Raw genomic sequence first — 16,884 nt, 5'->3', positions numbered from 1 at the left:
TTGTTGAGTTTCTATCAGTGAAACAACTCACTTTAGGCATTAAAAGAACAATGCTACCTTGATTATGCAAAAGGGTTAGCTGGCCTCTCCCAGATCATTTCCTATGAGATCATATGAAGACTTGGAAACAGAAGGGACTGGTTTCAGGAAGTTTGAAAGCCTTTTATGGATTACATTAACAAGGCACAGGCTGTTCCCTAAAACTGATTGTACATCAAATTCCATTGCAGCCACATGCCCTTGGTTGGAATGCTTCAGCATATATGATAGTACCAACAGCCACCAAAAAAAGCAACAATTCTGTCATTTAATCCCTGTGTCTTTTTCCTTTCCTTTTTTTTTTTTTTTTTTGGTGTACAAATAGCATACAACAGGTTATAGTGGGAAATCACTTTGGTTCGCAAAAGTTTCAAGTATCCTACAGAGTACAGATACAACTTTTTACATAGTTAAATACCTGTCTTACATCAGCAGAAATAAATGTTCAACTGCAAGCTTTTGGAATTATACCTAATAGCTCTTAGAAGTCAGTTTTACTTTTTCTTCTCTGGTAAGTACTAGCAACAAAAAACCTTTGCACAAAAGCATATCAGTGTCTGAAAAATACTTTTCCTTGCTATTTGAGGTGTCAGCTACTACCAAACATTTATTATTTAGTATTTACTACCAAACACTTTCCAGTCAGTTCAGTTACTGTACATTTACTCTTGATACAGAAAATTAGAACGCAAATGAGAAACTGCATTCCTTTTCCAAGAAATAACGCTGCACATCTTCTGATTTTTTAGAATATAGTTGTCCAGCAGACTCATGAGTCTGTAAAGACACCTCAAATTCTGTGCTTCTGTTTGGAAGTGCCACAGCACTTCTGGAGGCTCTGGCCTTCAAGCTCCTTAGCGAGGCTCATGTCTCGTTTGGGTTTCATGTTAGCTCTTTGGTGATGCATAAATTCCATGCTAAACTTCACAAGATCCACACTGTGAGAGACTGAGTTTCACTGTGGGAGGCAAACTGACCTGTTAATGGAATTAGGTAACACTCACCTCTTTATTAGCAATGACACCAAGCAGATCTAGCTTTCAGTGGACAGTAACTACATTTTCAAACAGCTTCTCTCTAAGTTAAAATCTTCCCTCCTATTTACAGATGGGGGAAGAGAGGAGTGCATAACTGAAATGCAGTTCCCTGTCCAAGCCCAGCACCTCTTGCAGCCCAGGTAAGTTCCTTCCGCGTGGGCTTGCACTTCCTCCTGCCACCTCACTGATGCCATGGCTGGAGAACCAAAACATTCAGCATGAACATTTCCCCGCAGCATTAAACTGCCACCTCTTACTGGAAATAAAATACATTTTGGTTCCTCTTGGGACTGGAGACGAGGAAGAGAGGAGTGAAAACCTCACATTTATTATAATTATTTGCTATCTGTTTAATAATGGTGTTCTCTGTGCCAAAGAAGATGGAACAATTAAAAGACAGCCACTGCCTTTGCTTAGTTTGGGAAATAACTATCCCTGATACAATCTTCTAAGAATCCATCCTTAGAGCCTTGCCCATTGCTATTTATAACTGAGTAAATATTAGAGGATTCACATCTTTTGCCCTGAAAAAACAAGACCTTTGGCCTTAACATTTTTTGGAAAGTGTTTCAGAGAAGGCTGTTGCTCTGCAGCAATGTTTCCTTCCATTAAAATTCCCTCTTAAAATATATGGCCCAAAGGAGGAACACTAGACCTCAAATATACCACAAATATGGACAAGTCTGCCTGCAGGCATTTGGAGGCTGGGAATTTGCCCAAAACATTATCCTTCAAGAATTAACCAACTCTCTGTCAGCACAGTTAGCAGCCTCCCAAAAACCCCAATTTACTTTGACATGCCTTGGTCAGGGCAGATCACTAATTGAATATTGCACTGTTTATCACGGCTTAAGGTTTAATTATTCCCAAGGACTGAAACTGGAGCCTTTATAGATCCACATGCAACTAAAAAGATGTGTTTGGGAGCCTCTGTTGCCCAACAAATTCACTTTTAGGTTTCTATCCTCCTGGCTTCAGCCCAGCCTCTTCTTTCCCTCATCTGCTGACACAACCGGTGATAGCCAGGGACCAGAAGAGCAGGCAGGGTGACCACAGGAACTCTGTGCTCAGGATTTTGCTCTGCTTGGCCACTTAAACCTGGCTGTGAACATCAGAAATGAGAAAAAAAGGTACTGAGAAAAGAGAACTCAGAGGTAGAAACTCGTTAAAAGTGTATGCAGACAAAAGAGCTGTCAATTCTGCCACGGGCGTGGCCATAATTCCTTGGGATTATCCTTTGTAAAGATAATTCCTTACAAACCTTGCCCTTACAGGACAAGTCAAGATCAGATCATGCAAACACAGCCCCTGGTAGTGACAGTCACTCCAGAGTGGTGCTCAACAGGCAGAGAAACCCTTCAAGGCAAGCCCTTTCCTCACCTCCTCATCAAGGCTGGCTGCTTCACTTAAGTTTTGAATCCTTTTTGTTTTCCTTAGTTTCCACTCCTGAAACTCTGCGTTGTGTTACTATTTTACGTAAATGTTCCATCCTTTTCAATCAGTGAATTTGCTACACATGACATCATAACCCCCACCTGTGTAGCCAGAATGATGGAGTGTCCTCACTCACAGCAATTTGGGCTAGACAGCAATTATAAACCAAGTGCAGCCTGGGAACATTTATTATTATTACCATCATGGCTTAGCAGGCCTCCTATCAAGTGCTGAAGCAACAATCTTTTGAAAGGTAAATTTTCTCCCACCTGGCAAGCAGAAGTTCTGTTACGTGTCCCTATCAAACTACAACCAGAACACCTGGGGAACAGAGAGCCATTGACTTCGCTGACACATTCAGCAACATCATTATCTTAATGACACATAATGGTCTCCATATTCATAACCTTTCACCAAGGGAAAGCCCAGTGTGGCTCTTGGGCTGACCTCATTACCTCAGTCTGTAGCCTGTGTGTGCAGGGATGGCTACATGTAGGGTTAATGACAGAGACACAAGAGCTCAACCTTCCCAAGGGAAAAACACCTCCTTCCCATTCAGGTAATTTCCAGGAACCAGGAGATTAATATGGAGCCACAACGTGGAAAAATTTCTCAGTGTTTTAGAGAGCTAAACTACCATGCACATACTTATCTATAATCCTTTGCATGCAAAACACTAAAAAAAAAAAAAAAGGAAGAATTGGGGTGGAAAATTCCCAAATATACAAGTAATTTCTGGCAGTCAGTTTCATCAAGGACTACCACAAATTGTCTTCCAAATCAGGCTGATCACTAACCCAAAACAACCTTTTCCCATACCAGACTCTGGGTTTCAAAGGAAGCTAATCTAACACTGCAGTGCAGCTCATGATACAAATTGTCTCAACTGAACAAAATATAGCTCCAGAAAAAAAAAAAAAGGCATAAAAAGCATATATCTCACCAGATATGATGCCCCTGAGCCTGGAAGATTCTGCCTCTTCAGCTCCCAAGGGATTCTTTGAGTAAGCCAATGGTTATCACAGGCACTGCAAAGACAGAAGTGTTTACATGGGGGGCTGAAGAGAGCACCCAAGGCAGAAAAGACTTTACAGTTAGATTGACCTAGAAAGCAAAACAGATCTTGATCCTTGCTGCAGATTCTAGATACAATTGCATCACTGACTAAACTGATTTGCTGCTCCTTTTCTTTTTCCAGTGACGACTCTGTGAGGAAGAAACTCCCAGGCAAGAAAGGACAGACTACTCTGCACATCTGAGCCCCCATTAGGGGACACAAGAGTGGCTTCCACTTGCAAGGAAAACTGCTCCATTCAGTTTTCCTGCTGAAAATGCTCCTGCTGCCATGACTGTAGCCCAACCACAGAGCAACACAATCCTGAGAAAATCCTGGGAAGCATCAGCCACAGAACTGACAATTTTAATAGCCAAACTGCACCAATTAATATGGAGCCAAACCTGATTATGCCCTCATTAATCACTTCAGAGGAAAAAAAAAAAAACACACACAACACTGAGGGAATTCCCTATTTCTTTTGGCTGTAGACCAGCACAGTTTCTTGATTGCTGGCTGACTCCAGTCAAAGATGCAAAAAACTTCTGGCTATTTGTGCATGGCTGCTGGATTGCATTTACATGGGTTTTAGTGACAGGTTGTTTGCCTGCCTGTGCGTGTACTTTGACTGCAACAGTGGTAGAACAGCCACCTTCAGGCAATGGCTGGGATAAATAATAATTTATTTAGCATGTGGTGAGAAAAAATTGCCTCTAAGCCGTGCCTCAGGGGGAGAGCTGGAGGCAGCTCTTGGGAGAATAGACTCAGACCTCCAATTTGGAGGAACCTCAGCCAGCTGGGAAAGCTGCTCAGGGGGGTCTGGTGGCTCCCATCCACTTCCATGTACAGAGGCAGTAAAAAAGACAAAACTTTCATTTTTCACATACTCAGAAGTTCACATACTCAGAAGACAAAAGGCTGAAATTGGAAGGTTCAGAGAAATTCTTTTATCTGTTAAACCAGGTGAAGAAAGATAGCAAAAGCAAGATTGCTCCACAAACAGCGTTTAATTAGACAAATGAGTTTACCTTCCCACCTAATCAACCAATCAGCAGGAGGGCTCAAGAGTATTCACTAGACTCGCTGTCTTAAGCAAGAGATTTGACTAAGTCCTGAAAAAAATACACCATTCTTTTGCAAGTGGCAGTGCAATTTTACAGGATTTCTCCTAAATCCATAAGCAGTAGTGTCAGGGGCAGGATTTGCTCATCTTAGAGAATCTTGAGGTGTTTGTTTCAATTTTATCCTGCCAGCCAAAGGGGGTTTTTGAAGGTAGTGTGTGATGAAATGAAGAGGGAGTGAAAGTCTCCTCCACATATGCAGCACTGTGCTCCACCATGGGTAAACACAACTGGTACCCTGTTGCTTTACAAAAACAACAAACACCTACTGCCCCAAGAGCTGCCAGGACTCAAAATCACAGCTGTGGCCAGCTGAGATGGCAGTTCCTCCAGGAAACTCCATTCTGAACTTCCCAAAGGCTGTATCACAGTAAACACTGAAGAATGCAGGTTTTCCCAGATCCTGGTGAGAGGAATGCAGGTCCTCTTTGTGCAATGCATAAATCCAGGTTACAGGACTATCTCAGCCTGAATAAAACTCCCATTAAAGTCAATTGCAGTTACACATTCTAACCCAGAGAAAATCCAGACCTATCCTTCCATCAATAAAATGCCAAACTACCCCAACCACTAATAAAATCCAAGGACTGACATGCCCTTCAGGATTCATGTAGCTACATGAAGTGAGCCAGGTCTTTCAAGCAGAAACTCTGCTTAACTTGCTGTAACTGAGAAAAAATGCCTCATCATTTACACCCAAAGAAGAAAATATAAATCCAGAGGTACAACAGAGTACAGTGAAACACCTTTAAGTTGTGTAACTTCCTGAGATGTTTTGCAGATAAAGCCCTGAAGGTGGACATCAGTGTTAATCAGAAGAACATCTTGTTTTCTTTCTAAGGCTTTCACTTAGCCTTGTTTCCTGTGATACCTTAACACCAAGACGTTCCTGAGAGCTCTCATTCACAGGGTACTTAAGTGTTCTCCTCACCAACCAAACAAGATTACTCACCTTCTGTAAGTTAGGCTCAGGTTTGTTGAGGCAGAGCCAAAACACACACACACACACATATTCCTGACCAAGGACATGTTTTTCTTTCGTGGGCTGTTTTTACTCTGTAGTCCTAAGCACGGTACTAAAAAACTTTTTAAAAAGGAAATCATTTTGCCAAATATCTTCAGGAATGCCTTATTGAACCAAAATCCACAAATATACTTCAGACCTTTTCCAACTCACACAACTCTATGATTCTATGATCTATCAAGTGAAATACCATGAATGAGCAAATGCTGACAACTCTGAGCCAGAGGAATTTTTTAATCTACTTGCTGATATAATTTTATAATGTTTCATACCATATAGCCTGCAAAATATCAAAGTCAAGGGGCACCAATAACTAAAAAGCTTCTATAAAATTAATTTGTTTGGTTCATACTCAAGAAATCTCTGGATGACACACACAAAGGAAAGCTGAGACAATTATCTTGCACTTAATTCTTAAAAGGAGCACTAAGTTCAACAAAAATGAATTTACATTTTTATTTACTTCATTATTTCTTCAACCTCCTATAGATCATTTCATCCCCATACTTACTTGCATATTAATCAACTAATTACCAGCTGGGAGAAACTGAGGTTTGAGTACCAAACCCAAACAGTTGTGGAAATACTGTCTTTCTTTCATAACTTCATATCTAGAGATAGCTACTTCTAAACAGAGCGTAGACAGTTTAGCATTTTATTAGCAAACTAAATTGTTTTTCCATTGTAAATACTGTCTGTCTTTCATAACTTCATATCTAGAGATAGCTACTTCTAAACAGAGCAGTAGACCATTTAGCATTTTATTAGCAAACTAAATTATGTTTTTTCATTGCTCTTTTCCAATGGGAAATTCTGTTCTCTGTAGCAAAGGGAAATTATCATTTCCAGAAATGTTTCTCACACAGGGCAATCCTCATGGCCCTGTTCTGTGGGATTAAGTATGGGAACACTTAGATGGTAAAGCCTGCATTAGCAAGCAAAACCAAAAGCACTGAAGGCTACCTATTTCCAATCTACTGGAAAAAGCTTGATCCTCCTTTCCATAACCTAAACAAAACCAAAATGCCTTCTTTCATTGAAACACCCTGAAAATGGCCAAGTCTGTGAAGTTTTGTTTGACCAAATTGCTGAGGACAACTCTCCCCATTATGGCACAAACATTTAAAAACCTGCAGAAACCAAACCAGGATCTCAGAGCATCTTTGGAGCCCTGGCTATTAAAGGGCTATTACAGCAGGAGGCATGAAAACCAGCCAAAACACCCATTGAAACCATATCAAGTATGCCGCTGATTCAGAGGAAAGCATTAGATGTGCTGAGTTTCCCTGCTTCCTGCAATTCTGGTTGCAGAAGTCCCCGGGGATTACTTGGCCTGGTTTTATTCAGCCCCAGGATCACAAGACATGACTACCCAAGCAGATCTGGGCTGCAGACATTTTAAAGGAGGCAAATGGCAAAAAAGAGAAAAAAATAATCTTTCAGTACAACCAGAAACATCATTCTCCATTTACAATCACCTGCAGAGGCAACATGAAAACCACCACCCATCACACCCAGCAGCACCTCCTTGGCATCCTTACAGCAAACAACCCACACATCTACAAAAGCACATCTGAAATTCTCCACGGGGTCATCCTCAGATTCAAATTCCCAACTCTTCCAGCCGACCAGGCTGAGGACTGAAATGTGACAGAAAGGAGTCACAGCTTATAGACTTCTCATGTGCTCCTGAAAATCTCCCTTAAGGTGTCTTTTCATAGGACATAGTAAGGAAGAAAATTCTAGTGTTTTACCAGGCTGAGGACTGAAATGTGACAGAAAGGAGTCACAGCTTACACACTTCTCATGTACTCCTGAAAATCTCCCTTAAGGCGTCTCTTTTCATAGGACATAGTAAGAAAGAAAATTCTGGGGTTTCAGCAAGATCACTTCTTTTACACTTTCATTTTACCTACAAAAGTAAGTCCCTGAGTTTCTCCTCTAAGAGCACTCAAAAACAACCCAAAGCAGTTTTTTCTGCTACTTGAACTTATCCAGCAGTTGTTTTTCCACAGTACTTTTCACGACTGCCGAGAAAAAGCACAGTTAGGCACAAGCCTTGCTCAAAGTACAGCTTTAGTCCCTTTCATGACTCAAACATGAAGCTGAATTTCTGACAATTTGTGTTAACAGCAATTTGCTGACAACCCAAGGTGTGATATTCCATTAGGTAACGAGGAAAACAGCAAGGCAGGTTGTGTTGTTTCCTTGTCAGCATCCAAAAGCAGTGTGCATGTGAATGCTGCATGTGCAGACAGAACCCTCTTTTAAAATCTTGGTTTAGACATTTTTGGGTAATACTTCCACCACCCACCTGTCTATCCTTCCTCTAATCAATTCTGGAATCAATCATCAACATAAACATTGGCATTTCAATTTTTTGAAAAAAGGCTTGTTGAGAATCCATTAATTCCTCCTTCCAAAGAAGGTCATGTCCAGTTTTACTTATTTTTTTTTTCCCCCCAACATTTTTGCTCCATGTTTTTCTTTACAGGAGACCAAAAGATAGAGATTCTGTACATTTTTGTGGGACAACTAAATTGGGCAGACATCCATTTCCTCAGCCAATATCAGCAGTGAATTTATAGCTCAGAGAAAACTCTGAAGAGACAGGGGTTTGTGGGACAGAGGTTTTATTTGGTTGGTTTTTTTTTTCCCTAGACCTGAAAAACTCTTTTGACAAGTTTGTCACAAAGAAAAGCAGAATTTAAAGCCTCATCTGCTCTGAGGGGTCTCTGGTACCCAGTCAGAGCATGCTGAGCACTCACCTACACTCCAGACCCTGAGGTGATTAACTCCAGCTTTGGTACACACCACAAACCTACTGAGTATTCCCTTGAAACTATTGGTAGCCTATGTCATAAACCACATCATTTTTATTCCACCACTCGTTTTCTTAACTTAGTTCTCTTCATTTTCAATGTGTGAGGATGTAAGGAACAAAATACGAGCCAAACAACTTTTCACCCAGACTGAGACTTTGCCACAAGGCTAAAATTGACCTTTTTTCAAAAAAAAAAAAAAAAAGTTTTTGAAACAAAGGCTTTCTGGCAGGCATTGGGAGGACAATCAGAGTTCTATAAGTGGGAAATGTACTGAGCATCAAATACTGAATTTTGACAAATGCTGTGCTGACAGCACGCACCCAGCACAGCTTCGTGACAGGCTGAGAGCTGGATGGGACTGAAGGTTGTGTGGCAGTGTAAAGGCACAACACAATCCCAGAGCTGTCAAGGCCACACATTTAGAGATAAACCCAAGATAAGGCAGCAAACAACCAAAAAACTGTGTGTCAGAAACATGGGAGAGAGGAAAACAGAAACAACATTAATTAACGAAACCTTAACCCCAAACCCCAAAACTGTAAAAAGTTTATTTTGAGATATTTTTAGTTGAAATATGTTTGGGAAAATGTTGGAATGAGCCACTTGAATAAAACACAGTACCAACAAAAAATACTGTGTCTTTTTCATTTGGTAGGAGTCCACTTTATTCCAGAGATTTTGAGATGTGTTTAAGACTCCATAGGTTTGGTATTACGTCAGTGACTGTTCATAATGAAACTCCAGGCAGTAGCAAAAAAAGATGTAATGATAGTACCACTCAAGGTATGGATATGGGGCCCTTTGAGCAGATTTACTGACAGGAATGTTGAGCATGGGTTAAAACAACAGAGTTGTCTGGCTCACCTGTGCATGCTAAAATGTCAGGTGACAGGGCACAAGTGATGCTATTTCTTGAATCTCTCTTAAGAAGTTAACCTAATTCTAGCCTTTGCTGGATTTCTCAAAAGATTTGTCATTTGCTACAGCTCTATGATACTGTCAGCTGTTTTAAAAGTATATTTCCTGTTTTCATATCCCATCTATCTCCTTGGGGAATAATATTTTGATGGTTTTAGTAACATGTTGGGTGTTATTTGGACTGGGAGATCAGTGTCCTTCAAAGCACAGCATGACACTGTGCACAAAGCACTTGGCTGGCATCAGCTCCAGTTTGGCGCTGTCACAGGAATCATTTTTCTTTTTTTGTGCTTCATTTTGTCAGAGTGACAAAAGGGAAAATGATGCCAAACTCCTCTGTAAAGAACTTAGAGATAGACACAGAATAAGCAGTTCTTGATCATAAAGCCATTTTACACTACAGAAAGAAGATATCTTTTAAAGATTTCTTTAAAAATAAGTACCAAGAAAGCCTCTTGACACCTTGCAGCTAACACAGGATTGACAGTAACTCAGAATCACCACCTATTTTCTACAGGTAGATAACCTGAGTCTGGGAGAGATGATCTGCTGGAGTCCAATACAATATAGAGAGGCAATCTTTGTACGGGAAATTTTATGAACTCCAAACTTCACTGTAACAACACTTGCTTTGGGACTAAAAGAGAGTTTGATAGAATATCTCAAGCTGCTGCTTTCACAGTTGCCCAAGAAATAATTCTGATTAGAGCTGTTCAGTTTTGTGGTTTTTATATCAGAAGTAGATAAAGCAAAACAATGCAGAAAAACCAAGTGTAAAGGGAGACTTCAGAACAATATATTTGAAGAATCACCTTTGAAAACACAGGACAGGACTGTGTTGTTCAAGACATGAATAATCCCAGGCTATTTGAGGAACAGGATAAAATAAAAGGAACAAATGAGCTGTTGAAAGTGAACACAAGGATGTCACCTCTGGGTCACCCAGTGGTCCATGCCCCAGGCATCAGACAGACCTGAGCTCACAGCAGCCTCTCCCTTCAGGGTCTTGACAGCACTGGAGAAATTCACACCCAAGAAGGTGCTTCCACCCAGTGGAGCTGCTCCTCACCTCTGGAAGGCAGGGAAGGCCCAGCGTGGGTGCTGCAGCTCAGGCTCCCACAGAATTCAGCTCATAATTCAATTTTATGTGTACATAAAAGAGAAAGAAACCCAAGCACAGAAACAAACTTCTGCTACAGAAACGTGTATGGATGTGCATGAGAACAGAAAGGAGAACACAGCAGACTCCATCTTTTGCTCTTCAAAGACAGAAGATATGAGTCCCCTGCTAAGCTTACAATTAGTGCCTTGCTGTTTTGTGCAGCTGAACAAAACTGTATATTTACATGAATTTTTTTTTAATGCTTTTAATGATTTTGGCTGCCTGTATTAAGCTGCTGCAACATTTGACTTCCAGGGTAATGACAGCCAGGTCTAAAATATCCTAATCAGACATCCAAGAATCAAGGCCTTTCAAAAATAACTTGGAAAAAAAACCTACCCTTTCTTTTGGCATCTTCTCTTTGACAGAAAGCGTGTCCACTTGCCAACTTAAGGAGAAATATGAAAGAACAAAAAGGCCCTTGACCTATAGCCAGACTATTGTTATGCATTCCATGACTGTGTGACAGTGTAAAACAAGGATTTAACAGGACTGGCTGGGAGCTCTCTATTATGCATGCACACTCATTGTGGTGATTTTTATGAGGTTTTTTGTTCAACTCGTTCATTTCTCTCTAGAAGAATGCAGCAGTTACATGAAAACTCACCAGTTTCTGTGCAGAGTTCTTCCTCCTGCCAACAGTGACAAGTCAAAATCAGTAGGTCTGAAATATTTCTCCGTTAGAATTACTTGATGCTGCACTGATTGATGCAGCATTCAACTGGAATCAATCCAAAGCATCAGGCCTACCAAGATGTGGAATGAAAATGCTCTGCATTTGTGCCCTAAACATTCACACAGGATTCACAGACATGAATTAGCCAAAGGCACTGGACATCCAGCAAGCTGGTGTATTATGGCCAGAGTTATTGCTAAAAACAGTCAACAGCCAGAAAATCAGTGAGTCTGCCAGACCTGAGGGCTGCAGCTGGATAGGAGAGAAGCTTCAGCATCAGTTTCAGCAGGGCCAAAAAAAATCAGCATCTGTTTCTTACACACTAACTTTCACTTTTCTTAGAAATCACTAGAATGGCTTCATTTCTTGATTTAAAGGAATCAAACACTTATTCCAACCATATTCTTGAAGTCTTTTTATATGTACATAAAGAGCCTGGTTGCCAATAAAATCTATTCCTAAATCTAAGTTCTGTGGTGCTTCGTAGGCAAGCTGTTTGATGATCTGATCCAAAACTCACTGAAAGCTTTCCATCAGGCTCTTCATTGTGTGGCTACTAAAAACAAGTGCTGCTAAATTACACCCTGACATCTTTGTTTCTGTAAAGCATCCAGAGCCATCCCTGTCATGGAATAAAGCTCAAGGACTTCCCTGCTCTGTGGAGCCTCAGACTCCAGCTTTATTAGCCTGACAACAGCTCCTTGGAGGACTTCTTTCCATTGGAAGTTATGAAAAAAAAATGTAAAATATATATGCCTGCACATCATAAAAGTGAGGTTTTGTTTCATTTTAGACTATGAGATTAAAAAAAAATTCCACTATGAAAAATAAAATGGAACTTACAAACCCCTGAACAATAAAGGGTTATGCACTATAGAGCTGTTTCTGGTGAGCCTCTCTCATAAAAATGAAAAAGGCATCAAAAAGTACAAAGTCAGCATCTCTGATATTTGTAAATGTCTTCCGAAGCAGTAGTTGGATATGTTAGTGTTGTATTCCAGCTGACAGGAAAAGACCCCAAAATCTTGTCAGGTAATCAACCAACTAGTCATGAATCAGGTTTCTAATTTGCCCTCTCCCATTTCAAGTGTAAATTAAGATCAACTCTTCATGCTCACTGTGCTTCAATTTTGGTAACCCAAGTGATACTTCCAATGAGCTTTAGCACAAAACTCACCTTTGGAAAGATCTTGGAGACCTTTCAGAGGAAGTGTTTTCACACGTGATTAATTATTAATGACACTTATTCAAATGTAAAAGGGCTCCACATTATTCCTTTTTTTTTTTTTTTCCCAATCACCAAACTAACCATGTACTTGAGAGGGTGGGATTATCTTTAATTTCTGATTCCCAAATTTCTGAGGATATTTACCAAGTGTCCCAACAAAACTCTTCATTACGTTGCACACCCACCATGGCACCAAATGACTTCCCCCAAATGATCAATAATGTGTCAATATTGAACTGTCTTACCTCAAAACCAGTGGAACCTATATTTATGTTATAATATATATTTTATATATATATATTCTTCTATAAATGCTAGCAGTTCAAAGAGAAGGAAAGCACCATTTCAATACATAATTACATCTCAGTTTACTACACAGTGATGGTCTGCTCAAGAGAAACTTGCATTCTCTGCTTATACACTGAGCAATCCCTTAAAATCTCCATCCTCAAGGTACAATAAGAGCTTTTCTTTCTTCTCTGCTTTTAAGCCAACACAGTCTGACTGCTGATTTTCATACTGGCTCCCTACAAGTGAGAACTTCCTGCACTGCAAGAAAAGGTCTCTCTTGAAAAAGGAGTTCTTGCTGAACTTTGTACAGCAAGAATCTCCCAACAGGCAATAGAGCATTTTCAAATTCCAGGGCCATGAAAGGGTTACAGCCATTATAACCATTCCAGGGTTATAATTGTGGCTCCATTTCTCTGTGTTATAATGAACCCAAGACAATGGAATCTCCGCCTTGGCAGGAAGGACAGGACTGCCCATGGCTGAAGGAGGATTCCTCACTGCTATCCCAGCTCTATGTCCGTGCAAAACAGAGCCCAGCTGGGCACGACAGAAACAGCACCAGCAACTCACAGCAGCAACTGTCAGTGTGAAACAGCAAAGGGACACTCAGCCAGAGAGGATGAAGCCACTCTCACTCCCTGCAGCCCTGGCAGATGAAATAAGTCACACAAGGTGGCCAGCAGAGTTAAAATTCAGCTGTCTCCTGGTGTCAGAGCTCAAGAAGTGGACTCCAGGAGACCTCTCTGCTTGGTGCCTGCTCCTCCAGGGCCATTCCCAGCAGGTAGGAACGTACCTCAGTAGAAGTGGACTCCAGGAGACCTCTCTGCTTGGTGCCTGCTCCTCCAGGGCCATTCCCACCAGGTAGCAAAGTACAGAGCCAAGGAAGGGCAACCCAACTCTTGTGTTCAGTCACACCCAAAAGGCCACCATCATCACAGCCATCAGCCTCAGACTTCAAACATTTTGAGTCCTAGTCATTTGCCAGAGGATACAGAGGAAAATTTGAAGGGAATGATGGCTCTGCCAAACTGTAGGCAGTACTTTACTCATCAGATAACCCTTTCTCTCAAGTCTCTTTGTTATTGCATCTGGGGGAAAGGAAAAAAAAAATTTAGGCAGCTTTAGTAGTACAACTCTGCTTCTGCTGTCTTAGAGATGTTAATGTCACACATAAATCTCCATGTTTTACTAATAGCATCATATATCTTCCCAGGCATTTCTAATTCACCCCTTGTTGTGCTATCTATGTGCTTTATCACACAGGGTTACTCTCTGTCAGGTATTAATATTAAGACACAGTGCCTTGTCTTTTGTAGGAAAGTACATGCTCTTATCTAAATTGCTGAGACTAATAATTTGAAATATTGTCCCTGCAAACATACTTGAATGGTGTATATACAGATAACCAGAGCTTTTTTTTTTTTTCCTTCTCCCCTTCCCTCCCAGTGAGTGAACATAAATTAAGTCTCCACAGGAATTAACCCAGAAATAATCTGCTTTCCCAATTTGGAGGCAGGGAAGGATGCTGTCCTGCACCAGGTAACTCATGTCCCACCTGACAGGGACCACACCCCACACCAGGCAGGACTCCCAAGGGTGGCAGTCCTTTTATTCCCCAGCAAACCCCTGCCTGCAGAAACAAGAGCTGGGAAAGTGAGCTGCTTTCCCCCTGGAAGTTTCTTCTTTGCAAGTAAACATTATTGTACACAGTCCCTGTTGCTTGATCCCTCTGGTGGGCTCTGTGCCTTGGAACTTGGATACCTGACAGCTGTTTTCCACTGATAACTGGCCTAAGGATGCCCCCTCTGCTTATTATTTCTTTGATCCAGATAAGCATTTGGTTGTTTAATCAATCACAAAGCTAAAGCAGAAAGAGAGAACATTGAAAAGCCTTACAACCCCACATACTTAATTTAGCCTAAAAGTAATTTCTGGGTAGAAAGGGAAAATTTAATTAACTCTTCTCTATAAAAATGCATAGTAAGATGTGTAGCAAGATCTTACACATTCCTTTGAAGTTTGTCATACATTCTTGAATACCTTTGACAGCCTAAGAAGTTATGTGTCTGCTTCTGATTAGATAATTGAAATAAATCTACACCAAATAAATTCAGATCTCTTAAAATAAACTGCAGAGGTACATGAACTTTGTAAAACGCATGTAGTACTTCAACCAAAAGGCATTTCTGAAAAAAAACAGCTATCATGAAGGAATTTATTTCTTTATTTTTTTTCATGCATGGGGTCTGCAGCTAGTGTCCAAATTTTAATCCAGCCTTAATTCCAGTCAGTACCAACTACTGTTACATGAACTGCAAACCACTGCAGCAGAGGCAAATCTTTTGCACTTACTACTTTCTGCACTTCACACCTATCAGTTAAATGCTCATTAAAAATGACAGATAGCACAGTGTCAGTCACTTGGAGCAAGTGACTCCAAGTCCAGCAAATATTTGCCTGCTATTTCAGCACTGTCAAAGCACTGAACCTGTAGAGAAGAGCACTGCTCCACTTGGTCCATTTCAATTCACTGCTTCCAACCCAACAAGCCATCAACCAATGCAGGTTGCAATACTGTTTTGGCCAGACTACAAAGCCTGGAAAGGTGTGTGTGTGTGTGTATATGTATGTAATTACATATTCTACAATGCAATGTAGTACATAGACCCAGACATATTACATAAAATGGAATAAAATTGCCTGTATTGCTTGGCAAGGAGAACAAGGAGAATTTGAGCGTACAACTGGGTAATAACTGGTTAAAGCCATGCAGCTACCTGAGACTCCAACAGAGCACACAGACATCAAAGCTTCCCAGCAAGCTGAGAGTGACCACACAAACCTGAGTCATGCTGAGCAGATGGATTTTATCAGACTTATCAATCAGGCAGCCCTGCCAATCATTGTGCAATGCCCTGCTGAAATCACAAAGAGGATGACACACTCGGGATTCCTGATGGAGCATCTTGATAAAAATCCTCATAAACAGTTTACAGCAAGATGACCAAACAGACACAAGAGCATGCTGCACTCTCAGCTGTGTGACTGATCTTGCTAAAAATGCTGAGATGGTATCACATTGCATGCAGCCAGAAAAATTTTTGGCAACACATTCTCCATCTCACAGCCATGGGGAGATAATATTCCCCTTGTAATTGATCCTGGGACACAGTCAGATCCAAAAGGAGGCAAAGAGAGCAAGTTTAGGCAGTGGGATAGCACAGAGCAAGGGGTGCAATCACTCAGCCATCTCTGCATTGCTCAGGAGCAGGTCCAGTCCAAAGCACAACTGGTGATGACAAGATAAACACACTTGTAGGATATCCCAGGCCACCAGCCCTGCATGAAGGTACATGAAGTCATGGAGGTGATGAAGTGCCTGACATTTACAGGGAGACCTCTGAAAATGGTGATGAAAGATGCAGCAGAGAAGCCTCTGCAAGCACTCATTTGGAAATGTAACGTCGAGTCACAAAAAGCAAGTTAGAAACGTGTCCTGGAATCTACTGAGAAGTCAAGACTCAACTCATGGGCAGAGAAAATGGAAGCAAAAGTACTGAACACACAAAAAAGATGAAAAATTCTACATTAAACCTGGGTCTGTCTCAAACTAACCCAAGTATTCAGGTGAAAATTTCCTTCTAAAGCCTCATGTGGTGGCAAATCCACCTTCTGTTACTTTCCATAAGGCTCACATTGAGCCAGTTAACCACAGTCAGAGCAGAAGTCTGATACAGTGCCATGGTATGTCCCACCCAGGACATCAACTCTGGAGCCAGAACCATAGAAACACATTAAACATTTTACCCTGTACATATTCTAATGCTTTTCAATGAAAGAAAAAAAAAAAAAGCACCATGCTCATAAGTTTCACAAAAACCAACAATTTTTTTCCTGTGCTTACCAAAAGAATAATAAAAGGTGGAATTACAACTAGACCTGTCACAGAAGACAGCAAGTCAATACTGCCTACATACAGTTTACAGAAGAACACAAGACAAACTTTTGTTACCAAAACACTGATGAGGAGTAGGAAGATTGTGTGGATAACCATCGAAAACTTCTGAAGAGCAGA

General features: G+C 40.9%; 1 protein-coding gene across 7 annotated transcripts in view; it reads right to left on the bottom strand.

Annotated features, from left to right (window-relative positions):
• CALD1 (caldesmon 1) overlaps nucleotides 1–16,884 on the bottom strand; it is a 174,790-nt gene that overhangs the window by 134,280 nt on the left and 23,626 nt on the right. For 6 of the 7 annotated variants that reach the window (XM_041398495.1, XM_041398501.1, XM_041398498.1 and 3 more), the window contains exon 2: nucleotides 3,454–3,538. The exons of the other annotated variant lie outside the window; for it this stretch is intronic. The gene's annotated coding sequence lies outside the window, so the exon portion shown is untranslated. The remainder of the gene's footprint in view (nucleotides 1–3,453; nucleotides 3,539–16,884) is intronic. 7 annotated transcript variants of the gene reach the window in all.

Source organism: Onychostruthus taczanowskii, unplaced genomic scaffold, assembly GCF_017590055.1.
Source record: "Onychostruthus taczanowskii isolate IOZ18803 unplaced genomic scaffold, ASM1759005v1 scaffold15, whole genome shotgun sequence".
Classification (NCBI taxonomy): domain Eukaryota; kingdom Metazoa; phylum Chordata; class Aves; order Passeriformes; family Passeridae; genus Onychostruthus; species Onychostruthus taczanowskii.
The sequence above is the reverse complement of the archived record's forward strand: the minus strand, read 5'-3'. Positions and strand labels throughout refer to the sequence as shown.